Source organism: Gracilinanus agilis, chromosome 3, assembly GCF_016433145.1.
Source record: "Gracilinanus agilis isolate LMUSP501 chromosome 3, AgileGrace, whole genome shotgun sequence".
Lineage (NCBI taxonomy): Eukaryota > Metazoa > Chordata > Mammalia > Didelphimorphia > Didelphidae > Gracilinanus > Gracilinanus agilis.
In genome coordinates this window covers 82153350-82173823 of record NC_058132.1, presented here as the reverse complement: position 1 = coordinate 82173823, position 20474 = coordinate 82153350, and positions in this window count along the sequence as shown.

The window sequence follows — 20474 nt, the reverse complement described above, 5'->3', positions numbered from 1 at the left end:
CAGACCATATTCATTCATCTGCTAAATCTGGTCCCTGCCTCCATATTTCTCATATTGGTCCCATTCTTTCCACTCCCCAAACTACTACATTATTAGTTCAGGCCCTTGTCATCTGTTTACTACGCCACTGCAACAGTTTCCCAATTTGTTTTAATGTTTCCAATCTCTCGCCTATCTGGCCTCCATGCAACTACCAAAGTGATATTTTTAAACCATAAGTCTTACCGAGTCATTCCCCTCTTTAAAAAGTGCCCAAGGCTCTCCCTATTTTAGGATAAAACACAAATGTTGAAAGCCAGTCTTGTCAGACTGATTTTCTATTACTCCTGCATTCTGTGTTTTGAGCCAATAAAATGGAATATATGGATGGCAATACATATGACTGCTTTTTAGAAGCTTTTCCTTAATGATGATTTATTTAGAAAAAACAGGGAAGAAAATTTGATAACCACTTCCTCCCACATACCAGGTAGTAACTGAATGATTGTTCAAAAATGTCTATTTGAAAATTCAAAAATGAGGTGAGCCCCAGCAATATTCCTTACACAGAGAATTTTATAAGATTTATCAGGAACCTCAAAAATAAGGAGTGGGGGACAATGTGGGGCAATAAATGATAACCCTTCCCAACTTCATTATACTTTAAAACCGTAATCATCAAAATAAATATTCATTTAAAAATAAAAAGTAAATCAATAGAACAGGCTAAAAAGGAAGATCCACTAATAGCCCAGAGAAGTTAATTACTTGAGAAAGAAGGCCCTATATGATAAAATTCTGGAAAAACTAGAATGCAGGTTGACTGGATTTTGGATCACATGCCACAATAAGCAAAACATTATTTAATCTATATATTAAAGATCACCTAACTTATTGAACAAGGAGTGAAGACAATCACAAAAGGTAAGACAGATCGTGTCAGCAATTTTCATTGCTGGAATGAATTTCCTCACCTGGGAATTCCCTTTATCCCTATGTTCCCTATAGAGTCACAGATCCAATACCTATTTCTGTGTATAAGAAAGTGGGAGAAAAGGATACTCCTGTTGAATGATATTAATTTTCTCAATAGTGAATAGAAAGGACTAGTGTAGGAAGCTTTAGGGAAGTTAGCCAGCAGTTATTAAATGCCTACCATATATTTGATGGGACGAGGCACAAAGAACATTCAAATCATTTTTTGAAATAGTGAAAGAAGAAAGGACAGGACAAGGCGAGAGAATCAAAATGTCTGGGAATACACAGTTGATAATTATAAGTCTGAATGTGAATGGGATGAACTCACCCATAAAATGGAAGCAAATAGCAGAGTGGATTAGAAACCAAAATCCTACCATATGTTGTCTACAAGAAGCACACATGAGACAGACAGACATACATAGAGTGAAAATGAGAGGATGGAACAAAATCTATTGGGCTTCAAATGAGAAAAAGAAGGCAGAGGTTGCCATCATGATCTCTGACAGAGCCAAAGTAAAAATAGATAAGGTTAAAAGAGATAGGGAGGGGGCAGCTGGGTAGCTCAGTGGATTGAGAGCCAGGCCTAGAGACAGAAGGTCCTAGGTTCAAATCCGGCCTCAGACACTTCCCAGCTGTGTGACCCTGGGCAAGTCACTTGACCCCCATTGCCTACCCTTACCACTCTTCTACCTATAAGTCAATACACAGAAGTTAAGGGTTTAAAAAATAAAAATAAAATAAAAATTAAAAAAAGAGATAGGGAAGGTAACTACATCCTAATAAAAGGCAGTATAAACAAGAAATATCAGTACTCAACATGTATGCACCAAATGGTATAGCTTCCAAATTTCTAAAGGAGAAGTTAGTGGAGCTCAAGGATGAAAAAGATAGCAAAACCATACTAGTAGGGGACCTCAATCTTCCCCTATCAGACCTAGATAAATCAAACCAAAAAATAAATTAAGAAAGAGATAAGAGAGGTGAAAACCCTAGAAAAATTAGAGTTAATAGCTATATGGAGAAAAATAAATAGGGACAAAAAGGAATACACCTTTTCAGCAGCACATGGAACATTCACAAAAATAGACCATTTAATAGGGCATAGAAACATGTCAAACATGCAAAAAAGCAGAAACAATAAATGTAACCCTATCAGATCATAATGCAATAAAAATAATTATTAGTAAGAATACATGGAGAGGCAAACCAAAAACTAATTGGAAATTAAATAATATGATTCTCCAAAATAATTTAGTGAAAGAACAAATCATAGAAACAATAATTTCATTGAAGACAATGACTATGATGAGATGTCTTACCCAAACCTATGGGATGCAGCCAAAGCAGTTCTAAGGGGAAAATTTATATCACTGAGTGCATATAATAACAAATTAGAGAGGGCAGAGGTTAATGAATTGGGCATGCAACTTAAAAAACTAGAAAATGAACAAATTAAAAATCCTCAGATGAAAACTAAATTAGAAATACTAAAAATCAAAGGTGAAATTAATAAAATCAAAAGTAAAAGAACTATTGAATTAATAAATAAGACTAGAAGCTAGTATTTTGAAAAAACAGATAAAATAGACAAAGTACTGGTCAATCTAACAAAAAAAAAAAGAAGAAAACCAAATTAACAGTATCAAAGATGAAAAGGGAGACCTCACCTCTAATGAAGAGGAAGGTAAGGCAATCATTAAAAACTATTTTTGCCCAATTATATGGGAATAAATATAGCAATCTAGATGATATGGGTGAATATTTACAAAAATATAAATTGCCTAGATTAACAGCAGAAGAAATAGAATACTTAAATAATCCAATATTAGACAAAGAAATTGAACAAGCCATCAAAGAACTCCCTAAGAAAAAATCGCCAGGGCCTGATGGATTCACAAGTGAATTCTATCAAACATTCAAAGAACAACTAATCCCAATACTATACAAATTATTTGATATAACAAGCAAAGAAGGAGTCCTACCGAATTCCTTTTATGACCCAAATATGGTACTGATTCCAAAGCCAGGTAGATTAAAAACAGAGAAAGAAAACTACAGACCAATCTCCCTAATGAACATAGATGCAAAAATCTTAAATAGAATACTAGCAAAAAGACTCCAGCAAATGATCAGGTGGGATTTATACCAGGAATGCAAGGATGGTTCAACATTAGGAAAACCATCCACATAATTGACCATATCAACAAGCTAATAAACAAAAATCACATGATTATCTCAACAGATGCTGAAAAAGCTTTTGACAAAATACAATGCCCATTCCTATTGAAAACACTAGAAAGTATAGAAATAGAATGACCTTTCCTAAAAATAACAAACAGTATATATCTAAAATCATCAACAAGCATCATATGCAATGGGGATAAATGGGGATAAAAAAGGATGCCCATTATCACCTCTATTATTTAACATTGTTCTAGAAACACTAGCAGAAGCAATTAGAGAAGAAAAAAATAGAAGGTATTAAAATAGGCAATGAGGAGACTAAGCTATCACTCTTTGCAGATGATATGATGGTCTACTTAAAAAAAATCCTAGAGAATCAACTAAAAAGCTAGTAGAAATAACAACAAAATAAATGCACATAAATCATCAGCATTTCTATATATTTCCAACACATCACAGCAGCAAGAGTTAGAAAGAGAAACACCATTTAAAATCACCCTAGACAATATAAAATACTTAGGAATCTATCTACCAAAACAAACACAGCAATTACACGAATACAACTACAAAACACTTTCCAAACAATTAAAACTAGATCTAAACAATTGGAAAAACATTGATTGCTCATGGGTAGGATGAGCTAACATAATAAAAATGACCATTCTACCCAAATTAATTTACTTATTTAGTGCCATACCTATCAAACTACCAAAAAACTTTTTTTACTGAATTAGAAAAAACTATAACAAAGTTCATTTGGAAGAACAAAAGATCAAGAATATCAAGGGAAATAATGAAAAAAAAATGTGAAGGAAGGTGGCCTAGCAGTACCAGATATTAAGCTATCCTATAAAGTAGCAGTCACCAAAACAAAATGGTACTGGCTAAGAGACAGAAGGGAGGATCAGTGGAATCGACTTGGGGTAAGTGACATCAGCAAAACAGTGTATGATAAACCCAAAGAGCAAAATATGTTATGATATATATAAATTGTTCTCCAAGTTCTATTTAATTCACTCTATATCACTTCATAAAAGTCTTCCTAAATTTCTCTAAAACCATTCCCTTTACTATTTCTTCACAGGACAATAATAATTCATCATATTTGTATATCATAACTTGTTCAACCATTCCCTGTTAACAGGCACCCATTTAGATTCAATTCTTTGCCCTTCAAAAAGAACTATGTGTTTATATTTTTTTAGGGTTTGTTTGGTTATGATCAATCCCTTCCCTTTAGTTTCCCCTTTTCCCTTTTTTCCCTTTCTCTCCATTTTCCCTGTTTAGCAAAATGTGTTTCTGCACCCAGCTTTATAGTCTTCCCTTCTTCTGATAAGAATGACATTCAAGTGTCTTCTCCTGGAACACAGACCTTGCTGCTGGAATGTTCTGTGTGGTATACTCCCATCACATCCCATTCCCAGTGTCTAGAATTCTCTGTCTACATCACTATGTTGACATGGGCTAGAAAAGTGACAGCTGTGATTTCTTTCTCAGATATCACATTAGGATTTGGTCTGGTGCATCTTCTAGATCTTTGGAGACATTTTATGAAGAGTTTACTGTCTTTCTTCCTTTGATTCCCTCCATCTTGGCTCTGCCTATGCCCCCAATACTCACTTTTGCATTGAAGTCACCAACTATTCAAGTTTGTGGTGCTTTAATTTGAATGGCTTTATTGATTTTTAAATAAGATTTTCATTCCGTCTCACAACTGAAAACAGATGTTGGCACCTAAGTTACAATCATCTTCATTGTGGTCTTTTTTATTAAATGCTTGTTATAAACAATTGCAATAAGAGATAACCAAGTGTTCTTTATTTTTCTTAGTGCCTTTGGGCACATCATCATCATTACCATTATTACTTCTCCTCCTTTGAGGATCATTCCATGCACATTTATACCCACTAAAGATTCTGCAGCTATTATCTACCAACCTTTAGAACACTTTCCTTCTTTCTTCAATGAGTTCAGTACCTGGCTCACAGTCTTCCTCCTCTCTCTTACACCTGTCCTCATACTATGGGACTTCAACATAAATATATTCAAAATTTTTTCAAGTAGGAGTGGAGCCAAGATGACAGAGAAAATACACAGATCCACCTGATCTCTAATGAATTATGCTCCAGAAAACTACAATATAATGCCTCAACATTAATTCTGGATAGTCCTTTGAAGAAGGGAGGAGCCAAAATGGTGGAGTAGAAGCAGGGAAAGCTTGAACCACCATGAGAATCCTCTCTAGCTAACTTTAAAATAATGCCTCAAAATGAATACTGGAGCAAAAGAACCAACAAGGAGATGGAGTGAAGCAACTTTCATGCAGAGAACAACTTGAAAGGTGGACAGAGAGTGTCAGGTTCATTGGGGTAAGAGGGGAGCAGAGCCTGCAGGAGGCTATGCCAAGGAATACCAGCACTAGCCAACAACCAGCCCCTAACCCCATATCTACTGTTCCATGTTCTGAACCTGGGCCCAAGCCAACTTCCAGATCCCAAGATACTGCCTAAGCCAACAGCAGTGCAACCCCACTCACACCCTGTAAAGTTTGAAGCCCCAGCCCAAAGTCTGCAGTAATGTCTGGAATCACAAATCAAGACAGTCTTGCATGGTATGCTTGACCTGTGTAAGCCCAGGACAAGACCCAGAGCTAGTACCTACCAAAGCTCAAGGGAAAATTACAAGCCCCAGGGCAAGGCAGTCCACTCTCCACCTCACCTGACCAAGCCCAAAATGAGACCAAAAGCCCTTGCCTGGGCCTGAGGCTAGACTTTGATCCCTAGCACAGGGTTCACAGTGCTCTGAGCTCTGAAAGTCATTAGCAGTGCCAGGGGGTGATTGAATTAGCAGTAGGAGGTGGCTTTCAGAACTCCTAACCCACAAGGCCTTTATACCAAAAAACTGAAAAATCCTCAAAGAACTGAAACTTGCAGAAACTCAGAAATAGTTCTAAGTAGAACATCAAGGAAAAAATGAGGCTTAAGAGAGTCCCCTCTCTACATTGAGAACAAAGCCTACTTTATTATAAAAGGAAAAGTAAAGAAAAAGGCTGGGAAAAGGAACAAACACAAAAAAATCTAACCATAGAAAATTTTTATGGTGACAAAGAAGAGGAAGATACAAATAAAGAAGGGGACAGTGAAAACAAAGGAAACATATGAAAAGTTTCAAAGAAAAATATTAATTGGCCTCAGGCTCTAGAAGAACTTAAAAGGGATTTCAAAAATAAATTAAGAGGAGCAGAGGAAAAATGGGAAAGAGAATTGAAAGCAACACAAGAAGAAAAGAGCAGAAGAATTGGCCAAATGATAAAAGAAGTTCAAAAGCTCATGGAAGAAAATAATTTCTTAAAAATTAGAATTGGGCAACTAGAAGCTAATAACTTTACAGGACAACAAAAAACAATAAAACAAAATCAAAAGAATGAAAAAAAAAAACAGGAGAAAATGTGAAATATCTCATTAAGCAAACAACTGACATGGAAAATAGATCCAGAAGAGATAATTTAGGAATTTTTGGACTACCTGAAAGCCATGATCAAAGACAAAGCCTGGACATCACAATACAAAAAATTATCAAAGAAAACTGTCAATATTCTTGAACGAGAGTAAAATAGAAATTGAAAGAGTCTAGAGATCACCTCCAGAAATAAATCCCTAAATGACACTTCCAGGAATAATTCTCTTTAGCAACAATTCAGCCAAATTTGAAAGCCCCCAAGCTAAGAAGAAAATATTGTAAGCAGCCAGAAAAAAAAACAATTTAAATACCATGGAACTATAGTCAAGAGTACAGAGGATTTAACAGCCTCCACATTAAAGGATTGGGAGGCTTGAAATGTAATATTCCAGAAAGCAAAAGATCTAGGTTTACAACCCAGAATCACCTATCCAACAAAACTGATTATATTCTTTCAGGGGAAAAATGGTCATTTAATAAAATAGATTATTTCCAAACCCTCCTGATGAAAAGATCAGACCTAAACAGAAAATCTGATGTCCAAACACAAGATCCAAGAGAAGCCTAAAAAAGCAAATAAGAAGAGAAAATATAGGGAATTCAATAAGGTCAAACTGTATATATTCCTACATGGAAATAAGATATTTGTCATTCTTAAAAAATTTTATTCCTATTAGAACAGTTAGAAGGAGCATATCTAGACAGAGTATGAAGGAATAAGCTGATTGGGATTACATGATATATATANAGGATTTAACAGCCTCCACATTAAAGGATTGGGAGGCTTGAAATGTAATATTCCAGAAAGCAAAAGATCTAGGTTTACAACCCAGAATCACCTATCCAACAAAACTGATTATATTCTTTCAGGGGAAAAATGGTCATTTAATAAAATAGATTATTTCCAAACCCTCCTGATGAAAAGATCAGACCTAAACAGAAAATCTGATGTCCAAACACAAGATCCAAGAGAAGCCTAAAAAAGCAAATAAGAAGAGAAAATATAGGGAATTCAATAAGGTCAAACTGTATATATTCCTACATGGAAATAAGATATTTGTCATTCTTAAAAAATTTTATTCCTATTAGAACAGTTAGAAGGAGCATATCTAGACAGAGTATGAAGGAATAAGCTGATTGGGATTACAATATATATATATATATATATATAAACCAAGGGGTGAAGAAGAGGATTGCCCTGAGAGAAAAGGGATGGAAAAGTGGAATGGAGTAAATTATCTCACCAAAAGAGGCATGAAAAACTAGTACAGTGGAGGGGAGGATGAAGGTGGTGATGGGCAATGTTTGAACTTTACTCTCACCAGAATTGGTTCAGAGAGAGAATAACAACTATACTCATTTGGGTATAGAATCCTAAGGGGAGTAAGACAAGAGAGAGGAAAAGGGAGTGGAGTAATGATTAAAAGCAGAACTGTGAGGAGTGACTGAGAGAAAGGAAAAAGACCAGAATCAAAAGGAGGGAAAATAAGATGGAGGGGAATACACAGTTGGTAATCACTGTGAATGTAAATGAGATAACCTCACCCATAAAACAGAAGTGGAAAGCAGAGTTGATTAAAAACCAGAATCCTATGATATATTGTTTGCAAGAAACACATTTGAGGCAGGGAGACACACACAGAGTAAAGGTGAGGGAATGGAACAGAATCTATAGTGCATCATCTGAAGTAAAAAAAGCAGGAGTAGCATTAATATCATCAGATAAAGCTAAAGCAAAAATAGATCTAATTAAGAGATAAGGAAGGAAATTACATCTTTTCTTTTTTTAATTAATTTAGAATATTTTTCCATGGTTACATGATTCATGTTCTTTCTCTCCCCTCTTCCCTCCCTCTTCCCAGAGCCTATGAGCAATTCCACTGGGTTTTACATGTATCATTGTTCAAAACCTATTTCCATATTATTTATATTTGCAATAGAGTGATCATTTAAAGTCAACATCCCCAATCATATACCCATTGAACCATGTAATCGACATGCTTTTCTTCTGTGTTTCTACTCCCACAGTCCTTTCTCTGTTATTTTCTTGCCAGATCTCTTCCATCTTTCTCATCACCTCAGATTTGAACTCTTCAATAGCTTGTGACCAGTTTTCATTATTTTGGGAAGGTTTGGATATGATTACTTGTTTGTTCTCCTCTGGTGTTTGCTCTGTTGTCTGGATTTTTTCTGTGTAAAAGTTGTTGAGTGTTAAAGATTTCTTCTTGATGATCTTTCTCTTCTGGGGTTTCCGATTTGGCTTGCCATTGTTAGACCTGCACCTTCTCAGCTTTATCCTCACACTCAGGGTCTGTCTGAGACCCGAGGTCTCAGGTCTCGTTGTTCTCGGGGTCAAGCCTCCTGGTGGTTCCCCCACCTGCCCCTGTGCCTGAGGCTCCCTCAACAGACTCAGGCTCTGCTTCCACAGCAGTGCTCCCGTCTGCACAGGGTCCCCACTAGAGGTCCAAGTCTGAGCTCAAGATCCTTGTCCACGCCTACCACAATGCCTTTACCCGCGCCTGCACTCACAGTCTGTGTTCAAAGTCCACGCTCGTTCTTTAGCTTCTTGGGGTCCTAAGTCTTGCTGCTCTCAGGAATAGGCCCTGAAGCTGCCAATGACTTAATGGGTGCCCCAAACCTGTTTCAACTCCTGTGTACTGGCTTTGGCACTGTAGGTGGTGTGGGGGTGGGGGAGGGGTTTGCTCAGCTCAGCATTTAAGTGAGAGCTGTTTCACCCCTTTATAGTGTGGAAATGCCCCAATTCCACGTACCTTCAATGCTGCGCCCTGTTGTGGGGTCCCTTCGTTCATCTGGATTTGTTTTTATGTCCCCCTGAGGAGTCCTATATGCCTTGGTTAGGAGAGGTCAAGCAGCTGCTCTTTACTCTGCCGCCATCTTAACCCGGCCACAGTCCTTTCTCTGGATATGGATTAGTATTCGTTCTTATAAGTCCCTCAGAATTCTCCTGGATCATTGCAATGCTGCTAGTAGAAAAGTCCATTACAGTCGATTGTGCCATAATGTATCTGTATCTCTGTACAATGTTCTCTTGGTTCTACTAATTTTGCTCTGCATCAGTTCCTAGAGATCTTTCCAGTCCACATGGAATTCTTCCAGTTCATTATTCCTTTCAGCAAAATAGTATTCTATCACCATCAGATACCACAATTTGTTCAGTCATTCCCCAACTGAAGGACACCCCCTCATTTTCCAGTTTTTTGCCACAAAAAGAGCACGGCTATAAATATTTTTATGCATGTATTTTTTCTTATTATTTCTTTGGAGTACAAACCCAGCAGTGGTATTGCTGGATCAAAAGACAAGCAGTCATTTAAAGCCCTTTGGGCATAATTCCAAATTGCTTTCCAGAATGGTTGGATCAATTCACAACTCCACCAACAATGCACTAACATCCCAATTTTGCCACATCCCTCCAACATTTATTACTTTCCTTTGCTGTCATATTGGCTAATCTGCTAGGTGTGTGGTGATATCTCAGAGTTGTTTTTTTTTTAAATATTTATTTTTTAGAAAAGTTAACATGGTTACATGATTCATGCTCTTACTTTCCCCTTCACCCCCCGACCTCTCCCCCCACAGCCGCTGTGCATTTCCACTGGTTTTAACATGTGTCATTGATCAAGACCCATTTCCAAATTGTTGATAGTTGCATTGGTGTGGTAGTTTCCAGACTACATCCCCAATCATGTCTGCCTCAACCCATGTGTTCAAGCAGTTACCTCTCTTCTGTGTTTCCACTCCTGCAGTTCTTCCTCTGAATGTGGGTGGCATTTTTTTCCATAAATCTTTCAGAATTGTCCTGGATCATTGCATTACTGCCAGTACAGAAGTCCACCACATTCTATTTTACCACAGTGTATTGGTCTCTGTGTACAATGTTCTTCTGGCTCTGCTCCTTTCACTCTGCATCAGTTCCTGGAGGTCTTTCCAGTTCACATGGAATTCCTCCAGTTTATTATTCCTTTGAGCTCAATTGTATTCCATCACCAGCATATACCACAATTTGTTCAGCCATTCCCCGATTGAAGGGCATATCCTCCTTTTCCAGTTTTTTGCTACCACAAAAAGCGCGGCTATAAATATTTTCGTACAAGTCTGTTTATCTATGATCTTTTTGGGGAACAAACCCAACAATGGTATGGCTGGATCAAAGGGCAGATGTTCTTTTATAGCCCTTTGAGCATAGTTCCAAATTGCCATCCAGAATGGTTGGATCAGTTCACAACTCCACCAGCAATGCATTAATGTTCCAATTTTGCCACATCCCCTCCAACATTCATAAGTCTCCCCTTCTATCATTTTAGCCAATCTGCTAGGTGTGAGGTGACACCTCAGAGTTGTTTTGATTTGCATTTCTCTAATTATAAGAAATTTAGAACACTTTTTCATGTGCTTATTGATAGTTTTGATTTTTTTATCTGAAAAATGCCTATTCATATCCCCTGCCCATTTATCAATTGGGGATTGATTTAGCGCGTTATTAAATTTGAGAAATTAGACCTTTCTCAGAGGTTTTTATTATAAAGATTTTTTCCCAATTTGATGCTTCCCTTCTAATTTTGGTTGCATTGGTTTTGTTCGCATGAAATTTTTTTAATTTAATGTAATCAAAATTATTCATTTTACATTTTGTAATATTCTCTATCTCTTGCTTGATCTTAAATTCTTTACTTTCCCATAGATCTGACAGGTATACTATTCTATGTTCACCTAATTTACTTATAATTTCTCTCTTTCTATTTAGGTCATTTACCCATTCTGAATTTATCTTGGTATAGGGTGTGAGATGTTGATCTAAACAAATTACATCTTTCTAAAAGGTGCTATAGACCATGAAATAATATCAACACTAAACATATGCATTGAATTGGATAGCTTCTAAATTTTTAAAGGAGAAATTAAATGAGATTCAGGAGGAAATAGTAAAACTATCTTAGTAGTAGACTTCAACTTCCCCTTTTCATATCTAGATAAATCAAACCAAAAAATAAACAAGAAAGAAGTAAAGGAAGTAAATTAAATTTTAGAAAAGTTAGATTTAATAGATCTCTGGAGAAAATTGAATGGAAATAGAAAGGATTAAAACTCTTTTTCAGTAGTGCATGAACTTTTACACAAAACTTACCACATTTGAAGGCATTAAACATTTATAATGCAAATGCAGAAAAGCAGAAATAATAAATATATCTTTTTCAGATCATAACATGATAAAAATTATTATCAAGAAGGATCCAGGGAAAGATGAATCAAAAATTAATTGGAAGCTAAAGAGTCTAATGCCAAAAAAAGGTGTTTGTCAAAGAAAAAATTATGGAAGCAACCAATAATTTCATTAATGAGATTGCAATGAGGAGACAACATATCAAAATTCATGGGATACAGCCAAAGCAGAATTTAGGAGGAAATGTATATTTCTAAATATATACATCAATAAAATAGAGAAAAAACAGATCAATGAATTTGCCATGCAACTATAAAAACTAGAAATAAAACAAATTAAGAATCCTCAATTAAAGAATAAATTGGAAATTCTAAAAATTAAAGGAGAAATTAATGAAATTGAAAGTAAGAGAACTATTAGACTGATAAATAAGACTAAGAGTTGGTTTTATGAAAAAGAAATGGACTGAGCATTGGTTAATTTGACTTTAAAAAGGAAAGAAGAAAATCAAATAATCAGAATCAAAAATTAAAAGGGTGAATTAGTTAGTTATTCCTGTTGACTCCCTAGGAGCATAGGGCCGCAACCATCTCACACCAACGGACTCTGTTCTGGGCAACTTCCCCCAGCTGGGCCCATGTCATTCCGATGGTCTTTGTTTCATTTTCGGCAGATTTTCGCCAGGTCTGTTTTGGCCTTCCGACTTTCCTCCTCCCTGGTGGGTTCCAGCTCAATGCTTGTCTGGCAACGTTGTCTTCTGGTTTTTGTAGCGTATGTCCTATCCATCTCCACTTACGTTTCTTTATGTCCTGACTGATGGGAAACTGAATAGTTCTTTCCCAGAGTCTGGCATTGGAGATCTTTTCAGGCCATCTGATGTTCAAGATGTAGCATAGACATCTATTAACAAAGACCTGGAGTTTGTTGGTGTTGACGTTCCTCACTCTCCAGCTTTCTGATCCATATAGGAGGACGGCCTTTACGTTGGTGTTGAAGATTCGGAGCTTAGTGACGAGGGATAGTGTTCTGGAGGTCCAGACAGACTGCAGGGTGTTAAATGCATGTCTGGCTTTGTTGATTCGGTTTCTGATGTCCTCATCTGCCCCGCTGTCCTTGCTGACTATGCTACCCAAATAGGTGAAGTGGTCCGTCTCCTTGATGTTTTCTCCCTGTAGTTGGATTGGCAGGTCCTGTCTGCTGTTGACTGTGATCACCTCGGTCTTCTTCTTGTTGATCTTCAGACCAGTCTTCTCCGCTTCTTCAGAGAGTCGTGCAAGTTTGGCTTGTGCATCCTGCTGCTTGTGAGAAAGGAGACAGATGTCATCCGCAAAGTCAAGGTCCTCAAGCTGCTTGGTATGAGTCCATTGGATGCCCGCATTGCTGTCCTTGGTAATTCTTCTCATGTTCCAATCTATGACCATGAAGAAGATAAGGGGCGAAAGCATGCAGCCTTGCTTCACTCCGGTCTTCACTGTGAAGGGAGCCGTCAGTTTCCCATTGTGGATGACCTGGCAGGTAAAGTCTTCATATAACCGCTGAATGATGTTGATGAGCTTCAGGGGAATCCCGTAATGCTGCATCAATCTCCAGATGATGTTCCTGTCCACGCTGTCAAATGCCTTCTCAAAATCCACGAAAGTCATATAGAGGGGGGACTGCCATTCGATGGACTGTTCGATGATGATTCGTAAGGTAACGATGTGGTCTGTGCACGATCTGTGCTGGCAAAACCCTGCTTGTTCTATTCTCAGTTTCTTGTCTAAGGCCTCCTTCAGTCTTTCTAAGATTACTCTGGTCAGGATTTTGCTGGGAGCGGATAGAAGCATGATTCCTCACCAATTGCTGTATTGGGCTAGGTCACCTTTCTTGGGTAGCTTCACCAGGTAGCCTAGTTTCCAGTCTGTCAGGACTTTTTTCTAAGTTTTCATGACGCTGCTCTTTCCTGGTTCTCCTCCTATCTGTCAAATTGTTTCTCAGTCTTCTTTATTAGGTCTTTTTCAAGGTCATCCTGACTAAACATGAAGTCCCCCAAAGCTCTCTCCTGGACCCTCTTCTCTTCTTCTATACTATTTCATTTGGTGATCTCAGAATCTTCCATAGATTTACTTATCATGTCTAAAGAAATAGTTCTCACATGTATTTATCCAGCCCTAATCACTTTCCTGATCTCCAGTCTTAAATCTCAAACTAACTTTTGGACATCTTGAACTGAATATACTATAGAAACCTTAAATTCAACATGTCTGAAATGAACTCACCTTCTTTCCCCCAAATCTCTTCCCTCTTCCTAAATTCCCTATTGCTGTCAAGGATACCACCATTCTTCAAGACAATTGGTTGTACCTTTCATATGAGACTAACCCTGCTTTATCCTGTATCTATCTGTTTGCACATAATCATTTGCATGTTGTCCCCCCATTTAGACTATAAGTTTCTTGACTATTCATTGTTTTTGTTTTGCCTTTCTTTGCATCTTCAGTATTTAACACAGTGCCTGACACACCATAAGAACTTAATAAATGCTTATGAATTACTGACTAAAGAGCCATTACTGGCTGACTAGAAAACCTGGACTTTGTGAGCTGCTCAGAAAGTACTGATTCCTTACTTTTTTCTCTCACGAGATATTCCATCACAACTCTGTGCTTTTTCTTTTTAAAATTTATTTATTTTGGGGCAGCTGGGTAGCTCAGTGGAGTGAGAGCCAGGCCTAGAGACAGGAAGTCCTAGGTTCAAATCCGGCCTCAGACACTTCCCAGCTGTGTGACCCTGGGCAAGTCACTTGACCCCCATTGCCTACCCTTACCAATCTTCCACCTATAAGTCAATACACAGAAGTTAAGGGTTTAAAATTAAAAAATAAAATAAAATAAAATTATTTATTTTGATTCTAAGACAGAAGTTAAGGGTTTTTTAAAAAAATAAACAAATGAAACATTTATTTGTTACATTAAAATTCCCAGATATCTCCCTCTTTCCCTCCTTTCCTCACTTTAGAGAAGACATGATTTGACAAAAAGATACAAGCAATATATAAAACCATGCCTCACTTATTTCTATTCGTCAGTTCTTTCTCTAGAGGTGGACATATGTAAATCATTCTTCAATATTTCTGTTGCTGTATATATTGTTCTCTTGGTTCTACTTGGTTCACTCTTATAATTTCATGTAGGTCTTTTTTTCATCATTTTCATCATTTCTTTTGACAAAGTATCATTTCATCACAATCATATGCCACAACTTGTTTAGTCATTTCTCAATTATTGAGCACCTTCTCAGATTCTATTCTTTGCTACCGCATATTCAGCAATCCCCCAAAATTGTCTATCTACAAGAAGAGTATAATAGGCATAATATGCAATTGATTTTTATTTTAAGTATTTATTAATGCACACCTAAGGCTATTTTGTATTTTAAGTGTAGTGAGTACTCTCTCTAGCCTTCTCTCTCAGAGCCAACATGGCACATCCTTCTGTCACAGTTCTAAGATAGGTTGAGGGTTTAGAGTTGTTTCTTTGATACATTTGATCAGTCACCAGCTGTGTTCCCCTCATTATCAGAGATTATTACCATTGACCCATTTCCATTTAACCACCTAACATGAAATAAATGGCTTTTACTAAGAGAGATTTGCTTCATCAATAAAGCAAAAATAGAAGTACTAACAGAAGCCCCCAACACCACGAGGGCATGCTTTTCCCTATACCACTTTAGTCACTGGATGTAGAGTCAACTCAAAACTTAGTTTAGGCCCTATATAACTTTGATGCCACCAAATACACATCCAAAATCATTATTTCTGCTAGATAAATCCTAGTCTCAGCAACCACTAGGGTGAGTTCCTGAAGTCAATCCCACAAGTCATTCTTTGCTAATCAGGGCATTGGTTCTGCACTACCTCTGAAACACAGACTATTGAATATCACTATGCTTGGGCCTCATTTAGATGTTTCAAACTCACAAGATCATGGAGGTACCAGTCTCCTTCACTAAAAAAGAAAAAAAATTAAGAGGTCAGGGACAAAGGTCATTTCTTGTTTGTTTGTTTTTTTTACCCTCACTTTCTGTCATAGAATGGACACTAAGTATTGGTTTCAAGGCAGAAGAGTGGTAAGGGCAAGGTAATTGAGGTTAAGTGACTTGCCCAGGGTCACACAGCTAGGAATTACCTGAGGCTAAATTAGAATCCAGGACTTCCCTTCTCTAAGACTGGCTCTCTAACCACTGAGCAATTTAGCTGCCCTGGCCAAGGCCATTTCACAGAGTCATATGGCCTCAAAAAGGAGAAGGTCCTATGGCTTCTTTCCTTATATTATTGTCCCAAGTAAGGGTCTCATCAATCAAATTCCAAATTCAAGAGCTCCCAGGCTAAAGGAAAAAAATACTACAAATAGCCAGAAAGAAACAACTCAAATGTCATGAAGTCACAATCAGATTACATAGGACTTAGCAGCTTCTGCATTAAATGTTCAAAAGGTTTGGAATATATCCCAGAAGGCAAAGGAACTAGGTGGCCCAAAATCAACTACCCAGCAAAACTGAGTATATTCTTTCATTGGGGGGGGGGGGGGGAGGTCATTTAATAAAACAGATTTCCAAGCATTCCTCATGAAAAGACCAGACCTAAACAAAAAATTTGATGTTCAAATACAAGACTCAAGAGAAGCATAAAAATATAAATAAGAAAGAGAAATTTTAAGGAATTCAATAAGGTCAAATTGTTTATATTCTTACATGGTAACATGATATTTAACTCTTAAAATTTTTATCAGTATTAGAGCACATAGAGGAAGTATATACATAGAGGGTGCAAGAGAAAGCTGACTAGGATGACATGATATGCAAAAAAAATCAATGGGTGAAAAGAACAACTTCACAGAGAGAAAAGGGAAGGGCAACATAGAACAGGGTAAATTATCTCACATAAAGAGGTATGAAAAAAGTAGTACAGTGGAGGGGAGGATGAGAGTGGGGATGGACAATGCTTAAACCTTACTCTCATCAGAATTGGCTCAGAGAGGGAATAACAACCATACTCATTTGGGTATAGAATTCTATCTCCATCTATAGAAAAGTAGGAGGAAAATAAGGTGCATGGAGGGGGGGGAGGTGTTAAATCAATTGTATAAAAAATCAAGCCATTCCCCAATTAATAAATGGGCAAGGGACATGAATAGGCAATTTTCAGATAAAGAAATAAAAAGTATCAATAAGCACATGAGAAAGTGTTCTAAATCTCTAATAATTAAAGAAATGCAAATCAAAACAACTCTGAGGTATCACCTTACACCTAGCAGAATGGCTAAAATGATAGAAGAGGAGAGTAATGAATGTTGGAGGGGATGTGGCAAAATTGGGATGTTAATGCACTGCTGGTGGAGTTGTGAACTGATCCAACCATTCTGTATGGCAATTTGGAACTATGCCCAAAGAGTGATAAAAGAATGCCTGCCCTTTGATCCAGCCATACCATATTGCTGGGATTGTACCCCAAAGAGATCATAGATAAACAGACTTACACAAAAATATTTATAGCTGCGCTCTTTGTGGTGGCAAAATACTGGAAAGCAAGGGTATGCCTTTCAATTGGGGAATGGCTGAACAAATTGTGGTATATGTTGGTGATGGAATACTATTGTGCTCAAAGGAATAATGAACTGGAGGAATTCCATATGAACTGGAAAGACCTCCAGGAACTGATGCAGAGTGAAAGGAGCAGAGCCAGAAGAACATTGTACACAGAGACTGATATACTGTGGTAAAATAGAATGTGGTGGACTTCTGTACTAGCAGCAATGCAATGACACAAGACAATTCTGAAGGATTTATGGAAAGGAAAACCGCACATTCAGAGGAAGAACTATAGGAGTAGAAACATAGAAGAAAAACAACTGCTTGGACACTTGGGTTGATGAGGACATGATTGGGGATGTAGACCTGAAAAGACCACACCCATGTAACTATCAATAATGTGTAAATAAGTCTTGACTGACCACACATAATAAAACCAGTGGAAATGTGAATTGGTTACAGCAGAGGGGGGCGAGGGGTTGAGGGGGTGAAGGGGAAAGTAAAAACATGACTTATATAACCATGGAAAATTTTTCTAAAAATTAAAAATTATTATAAAAAAATAAAGAATCCTATAAAATAAAAAAAACAATCAATCTAATTAAAAGAGATAAAGAAGGAAATTACATCTTGATAAAAGGTACCATAGACAGTGAAGTAATATCAATACTAAACATATATGAACCAAATAGTATAGTCTCCAAATATTTAAAGAGAAATTAAATGAGCTTCAAGAAGATAGTAAAACTGTATTAGCTGGGGACCTCAACTTTCCCTTCTCAAATCTAGATCTAGATAAATGGCATAAAAAAAAAACAAGAAAGAAGTGAAGGAAGTGAATGAAATTTTATTTATTTTTTAATTAAAATTTTACTTATTTTAAAATATTTTTCCATAGTTACATGATTCATTTTCTCTACTTCCTTTCTTTCCTCCCTCTCCCAAAGATGACAAGCAATTCCACTGAGTTATATGTGTGTTAAAGTGAATTAAATTTTAGAAAAGTTAAATTTAATAGACCTCTGGAGAAAACTGTATGGGAACAGAAAGGAATATACCTTCTTTTCAGCACATGGTACCTATGCAAAAACTGACCATGTGTTAGGGCATAAAAACTTCACAACCAAATGCAGAAAAGCAGAAATAATAAATTCATTCTTTTCCGATCATAATGCAATAAAAATTATAATCAATAAGTATCCATGGAAAGACAAATAGCAATTAATTGAATCTAAATTATCTAATACTATAAAAATGGGTGTGTTAAAGAACACATTATGGAAACAATCAATAATTGTGTTAAAGAGAATGACAGTGGGGAGACAACATATAAAAATTTATGATACAGTTAAAGCAGTACTTAGAAGGAAATTTATATCTAGATAAGCTCTAAGGTCCCTTCCAGCTCTTAATTTATGATCCACCTAACTCACATCTTTTCCACAAGAATAGCATAAGACACTTTTTGAAACATTGTGCTAAAATTTAAGCAAACTATTCTATGTGTTCCCATATTCTACTTGGTTAGCAAAACTGTCATAAAGGATATCCTAGACATAGGACAGTCCTCAATGTTCATCTTAACCAGACTCTTCATTCCACAGAGGAAAGGACCAGGTGTATGGTATGATTTGCCCAAATAACAAGAGATATATGATGTAATTTGCCCAAGATCACAGTCGGCTTCCAAATCTTGTGACTTTTCAAATAAATATTCTTTCTTTTGTGTCAGTATTTCCATTTCTAGATGTTCTTTAATCATCTTGTTAATAGACTTTCCCAGGAATCCAAATCAAGCTCCCCAGTTTATAGTTGACAAATGTAATTCTTTTCTCCATTTTTGAAGGTCAGGTTCTCTGGCCTAATTCAGTCCTATGGTGCTTCTGTCTTATATGATCTTTCAGATCTTTACAGATCTTTCATATCTGTCCATTCTTTTATGCTGCCTTTTATCAAGATGTAATTTCCTTCCTTATCTGTTTTAATCAAATCTCTTTTTACTTTAGCTTTGTCTGAGATCATGATTGCCACTCCTTCGTTCTTTATCTCAGTTGCAGCCCAATAGATTCTACTCCAGCCTCTTATTTTTACCCTGTATGTATCTGCCTGCCTCGAGTGTGTTTCTTGTAGACAGCATATGGTAGGATTCTGGTTTTTAATCCATTCTGCTATCCACTTCTGTTTTTTGGGTGAGTTCACATTCATAGTTATGATCACTGTCAGTGTATTCCCCTCCATTTTGACTTCCTCCTTTAATTCTAACCTTTTTCCTTTCCCTCTTACCCTCCCCGCCAGTGTTTTGCTTTTAGTCAGCCTCCCCTTTTCCCCTCCCTTATATTACTTCCCTCTCACCACCCCATTTCTTATTAACCTTCTACTTCTCTATAGGGCAAGAGACAATTCTGTACTCCAATGGATCTGATTGCTCTTCCCTCTCTGAGCCAATTCCAATGAGAGTAAGATTTAAGCATTACTTGTCACCACTCTCTTCCTCCTTTCCATTTTGTTAATTTTCTCTCCTCCTCCTCCCTCCCCACCCCCATGCTTTTTTATGTAATATATTTTATCCCATTTTACCTCTTTTCCTATTTCTTTTAGTATTATCCTCTTTTTTCACATCCTTTTTTTTTGTGTTTTTTGACATACCTCCCTAAACAGCTACCTCTGTACCCTCTATGTATACTTCTTCTAGCTACTATGATAATAATAACATTTTTAGAATTATAGATATCATCTTTCCATATAGGAATATATGCCATTTGACTTTATTGAAGCCCTTAATTTTTTCTCTTTCTTATTTACTTTTTATGTTTCTCTTGAATCCTGTATTTGGGCATCATATTTTTCTAAAGTCTGGTCTTTTTTTTCAGGAATGCTTGGAAATCTTCTATTTTATTAAATGACCATAGTTTTCCTCTGAAAGAATATAGTCAGTTTTGCTGGGTGGTTGATTCTTGGTTGTAGACCCAGTTCCCTTGCCTTCTAGAATATCATACTCCATGCCTTCTGGTCCTTCAGTATGGATGCTGCCAGATCCTGTGTAATCCTAATTGGTGCTCCATGATATTGGAATTGTATCTTTCTAGCAGCTTGCAGTATCTTTTCCTAGGCCTGGAAG